The 16,092-nt window shown below is 36.2% G+C and overlaps 1 pseudogene across 1 annotated transcript in view; it reads right to left on the bottom strand.

The window, feature by feature from the left end:
- Window positions 1-5,133, bottom strand: part of LOC309857436 (phosphatidylinositol 3,4,5-trisphosphate 3-phosphatase and dual-specificity protein phosphatase PTEN-like) — a 28,821-nt pseudogene extending 23,688 nt beyond the window's left edge. The window contains exon 1 of the transcript XR_014316510.1: window positions 4,895-5,133. The product of XR_014316510.1 is annotated as a phosphatidylinositol 3,4,5-trisphosphate 3-phosphatase and dual-specificity protein phosphatase PTEN-like (transcript). The remainder of the gene's footprint in view (window positions 1-4,894) is intronic.
- Between the last annotated feature and the right edge of the window lie 10,959 nt (window positions 5,134-16,092).

The raw sequence follows: 16,092 nt of genomic DNA, 5'->3' as shown, positions 1-16,092 counted from the left end.
AAGCATCAGTAAAAAAGGGTATAAACTGAGGAGCCTTGTCAAAATAGGCCCATTTGGGGACAGCTTGTCCCCATAGAGATTAATTCTGAACAGCCGCAAAATTCTTTTGCAGTTCCAGGATTCAACAACGTTCAGGGTACTCAAATTTTACTCTAAATGCTATCATTAACTGTTCGAATCATCTTAATCAAAGCACTTCACCTTTCTGGGCCTCCGTTTTATCATTTTTAAAGTAAGAAAAATTCCTGCCAAAAAAGGCTCAAAATCTTATGCCCATAATCTTTATCTATTTAATCTAACTTTCTAACACTGTTTCAACATAAAATACAAGTGAAACCGTGCAAATGGGACAGAGCTTCATTAACAGCATCTGCTCCTAAATTTCTTTTTGCCTTTTTAAATATATACAGAAGTAATGGTAGGAGCACATTTAGGATACTGCTTTAGATGACAGCTGTGACTAATTCATCCAAAAATGGTCTGGGTATATTGATTAATCATGAACTAAGCACGACAGATCTCAATGATTTATTTTGACTCCAAGATGCTAAAAGTGATCAATTTTGGCCAAATTACTTAACTCTGAATCTCGATATAATGTATTAGCTAAGCATAACAATTTTACTGAGGATACCCTTAACAGTACACACAGAACTCTATTCTGTTAGCCTGTTAACTTCCACCTGGGGGAGATTCAAACCCATAAGAGAAGAGTGCTGTGTGCCTGAAGCATTTCTGCTGATAATGGAGGGATGTTCACATTCTACAGTATACTGTATTTTATTTTTATAAACACTTCTCTTGCTATCTTTTCACTCTGACCCCTATTTCACAACACTATCCCTTGGGCCTTGCCAGTTTACTAAGTCTCTCTTCACCTTTACAGAGCAAGAGAACTGACAATATTTTCAGATTGTAAGGAATACAGTATTTTCCCAATGATAAATTAAAACATGTCTTCACTTTTTCTTTATGAAAACTTCTCCTGGATCTAACTTAAACTGTTTAAGCATCCTTGGGTTTTACTTGTATCCCTGAGTATGGTGTGAAAGACTATCCCAAGTGCTCCTTACATGGCTGGTTCTCATGATCATAAGCATTTAGCCAACTCTCACACAGGGGAGGTATGTGTGTGGGTGTTTGCGGAAGAGGGGAAAAGAGGGCACATGTAAAAGCACAGCTTGGTCAGAAAAAGTTAGACTACTACAAGAACCTTTGATTACCCTCTAACACAAAATCCCGAGTAAAGCACTCTACAAGTCTGCTGGTTGTAATGCCAAACAAACAAAAAAGGTGTAGTTCAATGTGGTGAAGACAAATACTTTAGAAATGGTCAAACATGTTTGTAGCTTGCAAAAGAAAAGTTAAGACTGTTGCAATTATCTCTAGCAAACAAATCTGTCCACTCCCAGAAAAACTGACCTCTTTTCCTAAGACTATGAAGCAGGTCATGAGAGGACTGGAAATACCACTTCCCTTCAGTATATGATGACGACTTCTCGGGTTAGCCAGCTACCGGTTTTCATCAAGTACACACACGGTAACACAATCAAAGAATAATACTTATTTTAGAGTACTCTTTGGAAATTTCGGGGGCACATTAACATTTTCAAAATGCCCCCAAAAAACCTTCCCCTCAAGAAATCTCAGTATTTTCTAGGCAGATAGTACACCTTAACACCTGGCAAAACTTCTGGCTTTGTTGCTTAGGGAAAGACAGCGCTCTCCACATCACCGTGGCACTCACTGCTGTGTTCCTCACTGTGCATGGGGTACAAGACTCTAGCTCCATCCTGGGAGAAATTCTAGCCATTGATGGGGAAGTAGCCTGCTCTAGCAGTGCCAAGCCTCAAATCACAGTCTGTAAAAGAGGGCGTTTCATGAAAAATCTACTGCTATGAAAATTGCCAAATTCAGGAGAGCCAAGACATTCAATCAAGGGCTTCTCAAGAGGTTTTGTCAAGAAATGGGAGCAATTATGAAATGCTTTTCTACCCATAAGTTCACTAGTTTCAGAAGGCAAAATTCTACAGCCAGGATTTTAAATGCAGTCAACTGGATAAAATATAAACTCGTTTGCACAATTTAATTCAACCTTAAAACTAAAAATGTGAAGTCATAATCCTTCCCTTCCTAACACAGCGTTATGCCAGAATCTTGCCCAAAATGATCTCATTAACCAAGGCAAAGAAAATGATGCAACATGAATTTTTCTGAAGAATTTTAGAGAATTTTTAATTTTTTGATACAAGCTTACTTTCATCTGACAAAAGAATCTACAGATTTCATTTGCTCTTTCATTCTTTCATGAGATAGCATTTTAAGCACTTGTTTTCACCAAAAACATAGTCAAAATTGATTGGATATAAAAGATGACAAAGAAGTTGTCAAGTCAAAGACAATGGCATAATTTTAATGTATTATTTATAATCTAAATACTAGCAGCCCTTTCAAAAAACTTCCTATTGGCAAAACCAAAGTTTAATTCTGATTAATCTGTAACCATTGAGATTTCGTCATTAACCTCAAAGAGCCACTGCTTTTTCCATTTAAAAAGGGGACACGGGGCGCCTGGGTGGCTCAGTGGGTTAAGCCTCTGCCTTCGGCTCGGGTCATGATCTCAGGGTCCTGAGATCGAGCCGGGCATCAGGCTCTCTGCTTGGCGGGGGACCTTCTTCCCTCTCTTTCTCTCCCTGCCTCTCTGCCTACTTGTGATCTCTGTGTGTCAAATAAATAAATAAAATCTTTAAAAAAAAATTAAAAAAAAAGGGGGACACTGGGGCACCTGGGTGGCTCAGTAAGTTAAGCTTCTGCCTCTGGCTCAGGTCATGATCTCAGGGTCCTGGGATCGAGCTCCACATCTGGCTCTCTGCTCAGCAGGAAGCCTGCTTCCCGCTCTCTGCCTACTGTGATCTCTCTGTCAAATAAATAAAATCTTAAAAATAAATGAATAAAAAATAAAAGAGGACATAATTCTTATAAAGACTCCTTTTATTTTCCACATTTAAAAAATCTGTGTAATTAAAAACTATAAGCAAAACTTTATGTTCAAGTATACCATGTACATTTTTAGTGAGAGACTATAGCTTTCATCATATTTCTAGAACATATGTCACATAAATCCTTTAAGAGCCATGAGTTTTGGGTGCCTGGGTGGCTCAACGGGTTAAAGCCTCTGCCTTCAGCCCAGGTCATGATCCCAGGGTCCTGGGATTGAGCCCCACATCGGGCTCTCTGCTCAGTGCAGAGCCTGCTTCTCTCTCTCTCTCTCTCTCTCTCTCTCTCTGCCTACTTGTGTTCTCTGTCAAATAAATAAAATCTTCAAAAAAAAAAAAAAAAGAGCCATGAGCTTAAATCTAGTGTTCTGGCTCCATAATACACAGCTTCTCTACTTTTATTTGAAATTCTTTTGATTTGATTTCTTTCCCACAACTACATACAGTGTCTACTGCTCATCAACCCTGCTTGCTCTAAACTTCTACCACTGCTTCAGCTACTGTACTTTGATTCAACCTGTTTCTCTATTGTTTTCTTTCCATTCAGTCTCTTTCCCCTGTGCTGCCCTGGACTTACTCACTTAAGTGTAGAACAATTTACCTTTTATATTTTTAATCAGTAACAGCAACTATTTCCCTCTAGATGATGAAAAAAATGAACCAAAGTAAACATCTCAGGCCTTCCACTCAAGAATTCACTCTACTACTATCATCTCAGGACATACACAACTTCTAAAGAAATGTAAGGCAATCTACTATAATGAATATTTACTAAAATCAAGCACTAACATGAGATTCAGTTTTATAAACTATCACCAATACACAACACTCTAGCATCTCTAGAAGTAATTTTTAAAAATCACAAAGATAAATAAAATAAGAAATGAGGAAGGAGAAAAGGAGGCAGGAATCAATGCAATCACCAGCTAAAATAATAGAAGTGATCATGTTTCTGTTTTGAAGTTGAATTAAAAAGAAATCAGCTTAGGGGCACCTGGATGGCTCAGTCAGTTAAACGTCCGACTCCTGACCTCAGTTCAGATCTTGATCTCAGGGTCACGAGCTCAAAGCCCACACTAAAAATTAAAGGAAGGCAGGCAGGCAAGTAACTTAAACTGGAAGAGAACCTTCCTGATTGTAAATGTTATTAAAACTAGAATAAATTTCTTCATAAAGTTGTAATGTCTCCCTCAAGAGAGTTCTTTGTCTAGGTGAGTTTCTCCTTCTATCTGGAGCGGTTTGAGTTTTTCCTTCTCAGAGACAGAGAAATGTACAAAATCTCTCTGTAAGAAACATAAACATATGTTTATGTTTACCATCCAAAGAAATGAATCTCTTAGAAATTATTATGAAACTTCTCCTGACTTTATGTTCTCCCCTCAAACACATTACACAGATTAAGTTTGTCAGTGATTTTCAACATCGTCTTTATTACCCTTCTGAATAACAGAAGAACCTTTGACTAATCTTAATTATAACTATATTCGTGAATATTCATATCAAAGAATAATTTTCATGTACTTATAAAGGATCATACTTTAGTAGGAAATGGCATCCAAGTTATTACCCAAAGACATCTTACTCTCAAGCAAGGTTCAGAAATATCAAGCTTACTTTTGTTCAACGTACTGCTTCTTTAAATGCTCTGCCAGGATTTTATAAGACCAAATATGCCATACAGTTAATGCATAAGATTTACTAGCATGATATGAAAATGCCAGCATGAACAGAAAAATTGAGAGATTCGGTCATTTGCTCATACTACAGTTACAGTAGTAACAGATTTAAATGTTTAGAATAAAGAAATAAGGGTTACCAACCATCTTTATAAAAAGCTGTTTTCTAATAAATGCTCAGATCAAGGAAGAAGAAAGAAAAAAACATCAAAAATAACTTACCTTTTTGTCTCTGGTCCTTACTTCCCCATAGAAATCTAGGGCCTCTTGTGCCTTTAAAAATTTGCCCCGATGTAATAAATATGCACAAATCATTACACCAGTTCGTCCCTTTCCAGCTATACAGTGAATTGCTGCAACATGATTGTCATCTTCACTTAGCCATTGGTCAAGATCTTCACAAAAGGGTTTGATAAGTTCTAGCTGTGGTGGATTATGGTCTTCAAAAGGATACTGTGCAACTGTGGTAAAAGGATAACCTCAGAATTAGGAAAAAAAAAAAGTCTTTCCTGAATTCTTTATTAAAGTAGATTAACTTTAGAAATGTTGCATATAAGCTTAATAGATGTTTAAAAGAAAAAGTGAACTCCAGAGAAAAATAATTTGCTGCCTGATAATTTACCAATATTTGAATAGAAACTAGTGTCTCAATTCTTAAACCTACCCACTAGACAGAGGCTGAGCATTATTTTCCCCACTTTATGAAAGAGGAAACTTTGTAATGGAGAGGTAGCAGAAGGCAACATGTCAGAGAGAGAGGCAAACTCAAAATGAAATGTCATGTACGCAGGTTTCCTGTCAGGGCTCTCAATGCATTTTCTGACAAAAGGAGTCATAGTATTTATAATATTACATCACCACAAAACATATATTCCAGAGAAGATATAGATTACCAATCAATCAACAATGGAAAGGACTGATTTTTATATTTCATATAATAAAAATGCTAAGCGTGTTATTTAAAGATGGTCTTGCAAATGTTAGTGTTGTATACTACATGTGATTTTAAAGACATTTACAAAAGAAGCTGAAAAAAACTACTTACAAAAACGTATACAGTTGTAGTAAAGTGTATCTAATGAAGCTTCAGGTCTTTTCACATGAGTTATAAAAACCCAAAGTTTCTCTTTGCTTATAGTCAGAGGGGTTTTGTTGTTGTGTTTTTTAAGTTGCTCAGAAACAGGAGTTCAACTATATCACTATTAAATTTTTTCTTACTGGTCCCTGCCTCAGCAGTTCCATTCTACTAAAACCCTTACAAATCCTGACTGACATCTAATGTACATAATGGTCCTCTGTGTCATCTGAATATGTGAGAAGTATGCCTTCTATCTTCAGTCACATCATCACTAATATGGAACCGGATTCAGTGTGTCAGGTGAGTGGTCCTGGGAGACGACGATGACCATTACAGGAGTCGCTGGGATGCTTTCACCTGGGCCTCAGCATTCCATCTTTATCTCCCCACTGGCACACAAAACAGCCAGGAAACTGTTAAACGTCTATTTAAAGCTAGGTAAACGTTGACTAAAACACTCTTTGCCTAGTAAGCAGTAGCTTAAATTCACAAAAAAGGAAAAATTCTTAGTGGATCTGTACTGGCTTTCACCACTAGCACTTCTGAATTCTCAAACCAGCTGTTTGAACATCCGATCTAGACTGTCAGAAGGGATCCACCGCAAACACATCAACATGGAGCACATGGACTCACCCTCTCTTTCTATCATGGTAGCATCTGCCAAGCTTCTTCACTCTCCAGGTCTCTCATGGCTCAAGGGGTTCCACAAACAATGAGGGAAGGTTTTTGTGGGACCTCAGAAAAATTCACTACACCTGGAGAAGAACTCATTTAAAGCAGCTCCTGCTCCCACTTGTCAGGCTCCTCTTATCCACATTTGTCATAAGCTTTTGCCCCTTTTAGGTCACGGCTCCACGGAGTTACTCCATTGTCTGCTTTGCTCTTCCAATAATCCTTTACTATTAGACCAAATGCCTCCAACAGTAGATATAACCCTTTCTTTATTTTATGGTCTAGAAACTTTTCCTAATTCTTACAGTCAACCCTGCATTTTAGTATTCCTACTAGTACTGGCAGGTTTATATGGTAACTGTTCCCTAAAACACAAAAGTAAAATTAAATTTTTCCAAATTGTCTAAGACCATCTTTAAGATAAATATTTATATCACTTAATAATTGAGCTTATTCACTACTGCTATGACAAAAAGATTTGGTCTATTGGTTTTAAGTTATATAACAGAAATACATTACGTGGCAGTTAATACCTACCTCTGCAGTTAAATTTGGCGGTATCATAATGTCTTTCAGCACACCTAAAAGAAAAGTTTAAATGTGATCCAAAGTTATCTTTTGCACTGGCAAAAAAAAAAAAAAAAAAAAGTATAGTAACACACATTTCCTGAACTTTTATACTGTACCAGGCATCATGTTGTTTTGTATTAAGTACTTCTTTCAATCCTAACAATTCTATGAAGTAGGTAGTGTCATTATCCCCATTTTACCATTAAGAAAACTGATCTTAGGTGTTATGCACTTAGGGCTTCCATTACTTGCTCACAAAACCTGTGATGCCGCTCAGGCACACACCTCCCACCCAGCTGCACGTGTCCCCTGAAACTTCCTGCATGCTGAGGGAGTATATGTTTGACTTCACCAAGTATGTACAAACACCTAATGAGCCACAGTACTGTCTTTACCCCAGAGTTGAGTATACATCGTTCTCTTGAAGTACTATTTAAAAAGATAAATTTTTAAAATAGTAAAATTATAAGGGCAAAGGAAAAAAAATTTTTTTAAAAAGTGAATGACACTAATCTACTCAAAAACTACACTTACTAAAAAATTGTTAAGGCAGATTTTTCTAACAAAGGTAATCTTTGTCAAAAATCTCTCAGTTACGAGTTTTAATTAAAGTCTCAGAGTAATGAAGGAATAAGAAGTAAAATAAATACAGAGTAGTAAAATGTTAACTCTATATTACTTAGAGCATACTAAAATTGGTCTCTTTAATAGTAGTGACGTGTTTGTCATCATGCACTGGTTTACTCATGGTTAATGTGTTAACAAACATTAAGAAGCTCTGAAAGGGATCCCACACTTGAATTTGTGGTCAGCAAAATCATGGTAACTACAGCTACTAACCAAATGAGATTTTTAAAAATTATTAAAAAAAAAAACTTAGCGTTTTAAAACAAGTCAAGGTCATTGTACAATCCCTTCCTCTCCAATTCTGAAATCCCCAAAGTCTGAAATATCTTAACATTTTCTGTTAAACTTATGACAGGCTCAATTGTGGCAGCATCCGATCTGAGTTTATGACAATGTGCACTCTTTAACTAATACACTTAAGAGTAAAGAGTGAAAATGGTAGGAAGACCATTTTGCCCTAGACCCCAGAGGAGTGTTATGTAATATTAGTAAGTTTATGCTTCCATGTTATCTTTCTGCAAAGGGAAAAATTCTGAATGCAGAGACACACTGGCCCTAAGAGTTTCAATATGTGATTGTGGACATGTATTTCACATTTAAGAAATCCTAAAAATATCTGTATGGTTCCTCTACTTTAAAAGGTTTTAAATCCTATCCACATGAAAGCTGAACTAATTATAAACAAATCAGAATCCACTATTTTCTAAATGGTCAGACCTGAAATAAATCAACTTCCATATTACTACTTAAAATAAAGCTTTCCCCCCTTTTCACTTTTAATATATTGAGTTTTGCTCAAAAAAATCATTTAGTAATGACATATGCATATTTATGTACCCTTGCTAAATAATTTCATACTCACTCCTATGCAAAACATGACAGGTAAGAGGAAGACTGACCAAGAAAATAGTCACATTTTACACTATCTTTAGTACAGATTAAAGAAGAGGTCTGGTAAATAGTGCAGAATATTTTATAAAGACTCGTGTAAAGATAGGACTTAAAAGGTGAGGGACAAGGAGCAGGCTAGGAAGCAAAGCTCTAAGATGCTGGTCTCATGGCAGCATAACAGAAAAATCAACATTTTGAGTTTCACACAGCTTTAGTCTTCTAAAATTCTCCTGCTTTTTCAGGAGCTCACACATTTGGTTTGACAAGTACTGCTTAAGACTCCATCATAAACTGATTCTCAAATATTACTGTTAAGAGGCAGAAATGGTGAAAAAATGGAACTAATGAGCTTCTACATGTTTACCACATGTACACAACCTTACAAAGGAGTTTCCATTTTTTTAATTCATAGTCACACCAATATAATAATAGAAAATATAATCTCCATCTTATATATGAGAAAGCTAAGATTTAGAAGAGCCAGGACTCAAGCCCAGGTCCTCTGGTTACAAAAATAAAAACTTTTCCCAATACAGCTCCATACTTCTTCCACTTACAATACAAAAGAGAGAACAGCTTCAAAAACAAAAGCAATAACAAATTCTACTCAAAATCAGCCTTCCTACTAGAGCAGTATTTGGCATAAAAGATAGAACCAACAAAAAGCGACCATGAAAACATGAAAAGGTTATGAAAATCTCTACAGGTATCGATGAAGTGGATGAAGAGTATGTGAGAACATATACCGGGGCCTGTAGTAATGGAAGTGATCTGGAGGAGGGGTTGCTAGAATAAGAATGATGACTCTCTTCTTTAATTAAGACCTTCTCCAATAACCGTGCATACGTGCACACACACGTGCATGTGCACATTCCCAATTCCTTATAACGTTTGTGTGGTATGTTAGTTGATAAGTCCTTCAACAAACCAAAACTGAAGATACATAAATGAAAAATGGGATTTGACTGAGACAAGTAGTAGGTAAATCTGACCATTTACACTTCCTTAAAATTAAAATTCAGTGTAAAAAAGATATCTTTTTTAAAATCCTCACCTTATATTGGCTTATATGAGACAAGAGAGATGAAGCATTGCAAGAGTTTCTAATGAAGGGGTTGACAGAAAGTGAAGGAAGAGTAAGACTAACAGGAAAAGCTTCCAGATAAGTGAGACTTCCCAAAGCATTAGGGAAGTATACAGGTCTCTAACTCTCTTCAACATCACTATCTTAAAAAGAAACCTTAACAGATAAAAATTAACAACAGGTGGAGGTTCATCACCAAATGATGGAGAGTTGTGTGTCAAACAGAATACACAATGAAATAGAGTAACCCTCTTAAAAACAAGTATCCAGGGAACAGTTAAGGTCCTCAAAGGCAAGAAGTGTATTATGCCTCTATCCCCATCATCCTCCCTTCCCCTCTTACCCTCACCAGCCTACAGGTATACAGAGGAACATAGAAACATGAAATACACACACCTGCCCAAAACAAATTCACTAAGCATCATCATACCCAAATTTGATTAAGGATATGAAGCTAATTTTGTTCTTTCTTAAGATAATTTATTGAATGCTTCATAATATAGAGACATAAACAGATTCAGTCAATTATTAAAAAGTCCATATTAAGTACTGTTCTTCATCCGCACATCACAATTGCCATAAAAAGTTTAATATACCATTAAATACATGTACGTCTAGTGTCAATATTTTAGGACCTTTCAGTGTATATACCTGAAAAGATATACATCACATAGAATTAACATCCCAAAAATAAAAGAAAGAAAAGAGAAACAGCTGCTGCTTGCCAGACTCACTTACCCAGAGCCAGAAATACAAATAAGGATAGAGAGAAGGTGAGAATAAAAAGTGACATCAGAAATCAAAACATGCTACAACCTGGTAGTTCTAGAAACTTCTGAAGTAAAATTTGGGGAGGTTAAAACAAATGACAACAAAACCAGAAAGGAAGATTGGCGTCAACGGTGGGTGGTCTGCTACCATATGTACCCATGTGACCTTGTTCAACTCACTTAACTTCTCTAGGCCTCAGATTCCCCATGTGTAAAATGAGAAGGTTGGACTAAATGATCTCTTTCAGATACTTCCCAGTTCTGAAAGTCTATGACTCCATCAAATGAACTGGGGAAGGGGAGTTGAAATATATATACCAAAAGCTACACTCAATTAACAAAGAGACGGTTCATTAACTCTGGGATCCTGTGTTTAGAAACACAAAAGTAAAAGGGCAGCCAAGTTCCCAGACTAGCTCACATGCCACCTATAGCCACAATAATGTTAAGTGAGCCACAGTACTGACAGTGCAAGCCTAGGTCCTAAATTCTGGAAGCAGGAAGCCACTGAATACAGGAATGAAAAGAATTTCCTTCCTTTTCTTTGCATATAATGTTAAACTCGAATAAAATTTTGAAAAAGGCAGAATCTGTCTTTGGTATCTTTCTACCTTCCTTCTGGGACTCTAAATGCCTAATCTTAAGAGTCTAAACCTGAACTGACTCACTTAATAGACTGCAGCTTGACACTTCTTGTTCTGTGCTTTCTTTTCTTTTCGTTTTTTTTTTTTTTTAAACTCAGCTTCTGAATCTAGTTATTCAAAAGTAAAAAGCTTTGTGGTTTTTATTTTCCTCCACTGAAGCATTCTGGCATCTGCAACAAGGCTTGTTGTTACAGGAGGTTAATCAGGACAAGAGGAAGATCTATGTACAGATCATGTGTAAGCTGGGGCCCACCTACACGCCAAGTCTCTGCAGCACCTTTCTTTCACCTTGTTACCTGTCACCCCACACCCTCCATACCCTACCCCCGAATCTGACCATAATGGATTATCTGCCATACTCTAAACCCCACCATGCCAAACACCTTCTTCCATGCCAACCGCCTTCTTCCATGCCAACCTCTGCCCGTAATGCCATACGCCCCACCTGGAGGTCTCCAGGAGAGTCTCAGCGGATTCCTTCACCCCAGCTCAAAAATGCCCTTCTTTATGAAAACTTGCCTAGAGGGTACAAGTCCTATTTCCACTGTTCTCCACACAGCTCTGTTGTATACAAGTTACCTCTTCTGCAATACTATGTCTACTTATTACTTCAGACTATAAAAAACTACGAAAGACTGAAATGGTATCTTATTCCCCTCTGTACCATCAGCAAGTTTTACAGGGTCTAATATGTGGCAAAATCAGCATAAATGTTTGCTTCTTTGTGAATCTGAGGAAATTAATGAAAACTCACTAGAAGAAACAATAATGGTGTCTACTTTACTCGTAAGTCTTCTGAGGTCTTATTGCTCAATTCAAGATAGATCACTAAATTAAAGATAGAAAAGCAACATCCTATAAGCCAACAAAGCACACAGAATCTCTCATCCTTTCTGGTGATGATTTAAATGCCCACCAAAGGCAGAAAAGAATCTTGCTCTTACATTTGAGAAATAAATTTTACAGAAACTGTGACAATCAGGAAATGTAACTACAGATTAAAATTTTTTCTGTTGCATAATTTACAGACATCACAGAGGAAAAATAAAAACCAAGGAGAAAAATAACACATTTCATATAACATTTTTTAAAAGGTAGAAAATGGGTCAGTATTTTGGAAAGGAATAATAGTCTTCAAGGGCAAAAATGACAAAATACTTTCTTCCCATTTTTCTTTTGTTCTTTTTTCCTTTTCACATCCCTACTGACAAAGTCAAAAAGAAAAACAAAAGGTTAAAGATAAGATAAACCAGCTGTACCAAGCGGGCAAGCCTTACATCCCTGCCCCAAACAACAGAAACCACCCAACTCAACAATATTAGGTAACTTATTTATGTTATATACAGTTGGAGAATACCCTAAAAGCTGTTTCAATTGAATGACCTAAAGACCAGAATAAACAGAACCACACCCACTCTGAAGCACACCTCCATGGAAGAGGTTATTAAAGCTTTAACAGAAAAGCTCTGCTGTGAATTACACTTCAAGTCACCACAAGGCTACTGGCTCAAAGATGGGCTAGATGCCAAGTCATTTAAACCGTATCAAGTAAAGTGAATGTGTGCCAACATTGTTTTGACCTCATCACTATGCTTTCTGAATGACCTAACAATGCTTGGACTAATTGTTTTAGGAACACAATTCTGTTAAAATATATCATTAACTCTACCTGATTCTAACAAGGAAACAACTTTCACTTAATAGTTATTTTAGAAGATATTTGCAAGCATACAAATAAAAAACATACTTACAGATTGTATATCTTGTAATGGTTTTTATGCTTTGAATCCAAAAACCTTAAAACAAAACAAACAAAAAGCCACCATTAACAAAAATGAGCTAACATTTGAAATTACATTTATACTATTGATAAAACCTAAAAGATTCCATTTTTCCTAATCTCAAGTACCATTTAAGAAAAATAAACAAACAAATTCCAATAAATATTCCCTTCATGGGTTTAAATTAATAATCATGTCATTCTTAAATAATTATTATATTACACAGATTTATACAATCTGAAGTAAAGCCAGAGCTTTTCACAGAATAAATATTTTCATCTCTCTTCAGCCTAACATTATGAGGTTGAGTATTAAGTAAGTTATTTAAAAGGCAGCATTAGCACTTAGCTTAAGTTCATCTAGCTCATTTAGATGTGAGAAAAATAGACATGTGTAATCAAGTAATCTTAAAAATAACATGAAAATTCAGCCATCATTTTCTTTCAAAGAAACTTTCCATATCTGAAAGATGCAAGTAGTAACTATTAACTCCATACAAAGTTCATTAAGTATTTTCATATATATATTCTCAGTTGATGCTCACAAACATCTGAGATAGAACTTACTCACATTTTACAAACAAGGAAAATAGGAGTCAAAAAATTATAAAACTCGCCCAAAGTCATACAGCTAATAAGCCAAAGAATCAACACCAAAGACCTCTCCTTCCAAACAATTACAAAACTAAACAAGAGCAAAAAACAAACAAACCTAAACAAGAGCAACAATTACAGCCAATAAAAGCACTTGCCATGTGCTTTTACCACATGTATGTACTTCATGTATATACATTTGTTTACCGTTAGGAGGTAGACAATAGGCGAGAGAGTTTAGAAAAGTATAAGCTGAGGAAACAGCAGGATAAACAGAATTAAAAAAATGGAAAACAAATGAGAAGATTTAAAGTCGAGGAGTTTCAACTTATGAGTTCTAGAGAAAAGAACAGAAAACACAAGGAAAAGAAATCCAAGATAATAATTCAAGAATAATACCCCAAACTGAAGGACAGGAGTTTCCTAAGTCAAAGGATACAATGAGTATTCAGCAAAAGTGATGAAAATAGACCCAAATACAGCATATATAGCTCAGTGAAATTTCTGAATACTGAAAAGATGAACATAGGATCCTATAAGCTGCCCAAGCGGAAAGAGGTTTCATAAAAAGTATCTGGAATCAGAATTACACCACCCTTTTTAATGGCAACACTAGCAGCTAGAAAACAACTTCCAGGAAAAAACCTTCTGACTATTTCCAGCCTAGAATACCATACCAAAAGAGACATTAAATCAAGTGTGAATATATAGTAAAGGCATTTTTTAAACAAGAGAAATGCTGTCCACATTTTCTCTCTCAGGAAGTTACTAGAAGATGTGTTCTACCAAAACAAGGTGGGAAACCAAGAAAGAGGACAATTCCAGGAACTGAAGAATCCAACTCATGAGAAGGGGAAAAGGGAATTCTCAGAATGATGGTGAAGAAACATCTGAAGTAGACAGCTGTAAGGCAAACCTAGGGAACAACTGACCCAACTCACGGTAGATCAGAAGGCTCCTAAAGAAGATAAAATCGATTTAATGTCCAATGGGCTTGAACATGTTAGGAGGTTTATATAGTTTAGAGATAAACTGAAGTTAAAAACATAGAGACTAAAGAAGTTGAGAGAGACAGAGAGAGAGAGACAGAGAGAGAGAGACAGAGAGAATTTTACCTCCAGGGAAAATAAAATGCTCAGAAAAAACAGTTATAGTACTTAATTGTAAACTGCATTTATCTAGTCATAATCACATAAAACCCAAAATTGATATAACCAAAATTACAAATTTAGCTACTACAAAGAGGGCTGAAGGGGCGCCTGGGTGGCTCAGTGGGTTAAGCTGCTGCCTTCGGCTCAGGTCATGATCTCAGGGTCCTGGGATCGAGTCCCGCATTGGGCTCTCTGCTCAGCAGGGAGACTGCTTCCCTCTCTCTCTCTCTCTGCCTGCCTCTCCATCTACTTGTGATTTCTGTCAAATAAATAAAATAAAAATCATTAATAAAAACAAAACAAAACAAAACAAAAAACACAAAGAGGGCTGAAAATGTGTGTGGTTGGGTAGAGAGGAAAGAGAGTTCATACATTTGGATGTGAAATATCATGCCACACAATCATGACTCATAACTTTGTCACTAATTGAAATGATATATTTGTATTCGTATGTCATACTAAAACAGTTGCAAATGGTAAAATACTACTTATTATCAACACTTAAGAATTAGGTTATTAGACTATAAATTTTATATAATGTGTTAACTATAGTATTCTAGCACATATTTGGTTTCTTAGTATTTTCTGAACTATTATAATCAAAACAAACATAACAATGACTTTCTCCTATACCATCAAAACCTTCTCTAATGGACTTAGTATGACAAGATGGGTTCCTCTTAATTTCTGCAGAGTAAGGCCCTCATTCCATAAACCACTCAGCAGTTTCCAGACTAGGCTCTTTCCTTGCATGACCATATTTCATTAAGGGTTCTGGGTCCCTACTATTTTTTTTTAATGGTATGCTTTCATGTTTTCATTCCTTGATACCCACTCCTATCAAGATTATCTTTTATTTAAATGTATTGAGAAAACATGAATTAAGTACCTGAAATTGTGCTTATTTCCCTGGGATAAAATTATTTATGAATTATTATCCCTGCCATCAAAAGTAATACTAGAGTAACTGTATCAGTGAGAATAAGGTTTAGCTGTGAGAAATAGAAGAAGGTGGAGGGAGGAGGGGCTCATAAACAAATATGCTACTAATTACACTGAATACACTACTCTCCCACATAAATTCCAGGATTAGTAGTGTACAACTGGTTGGGTAGATTTGTTTCATACAGGACTGGACCCAGGACCCTTCCATCATATGCTCAGCCAACACGATGGGCAGTGCAAGGTCTACGATGGTGCACCATCATATTTGTATAAGCAGACTGGAGAAGGGAAAGAAGGATAGGCCCCTCCTTTAAGAACTCATCATTTCTACTTAAGAACAACAGATCATAAGTTATCACATTATCAAATCTAGCCACAAGGGAAGCTAGAATTACTATCGGCATTCTGGGAAAACATGTACACAGCAAACAAGTGGTATTCTATTAATGAAGGGAAAAGTAAAGAGGATCATTGATTTTCTCTACTGTTGTTCTAGTCTCTGGTTGCAATTATCTCTAACCTTTTTTCTTCTGCAAAACAAAAACAAGAACAAATGACTAATATTAATGTAACAGGTATATTTGTAATCCTAATTTAAAATCACTCTAAGAAGG

Source organism: Mustela nivalis (assembly GCF_964662115.1).
Source record: "Mustela nivalis genome assembly, contig: HAP1_SCAFFOLD_702, whole genome shotgun sequence".
Classification (NCBI taxonomy): domain Eukaryota; kingdom Metazoa; phylum Chordata; class Mammalia; order Carnivora; family Mustelidae; genus Mustela; species Mustela nivalis.
This window is presented reverse-complemented; position numbering and strand designations above follow the sequence as displayed.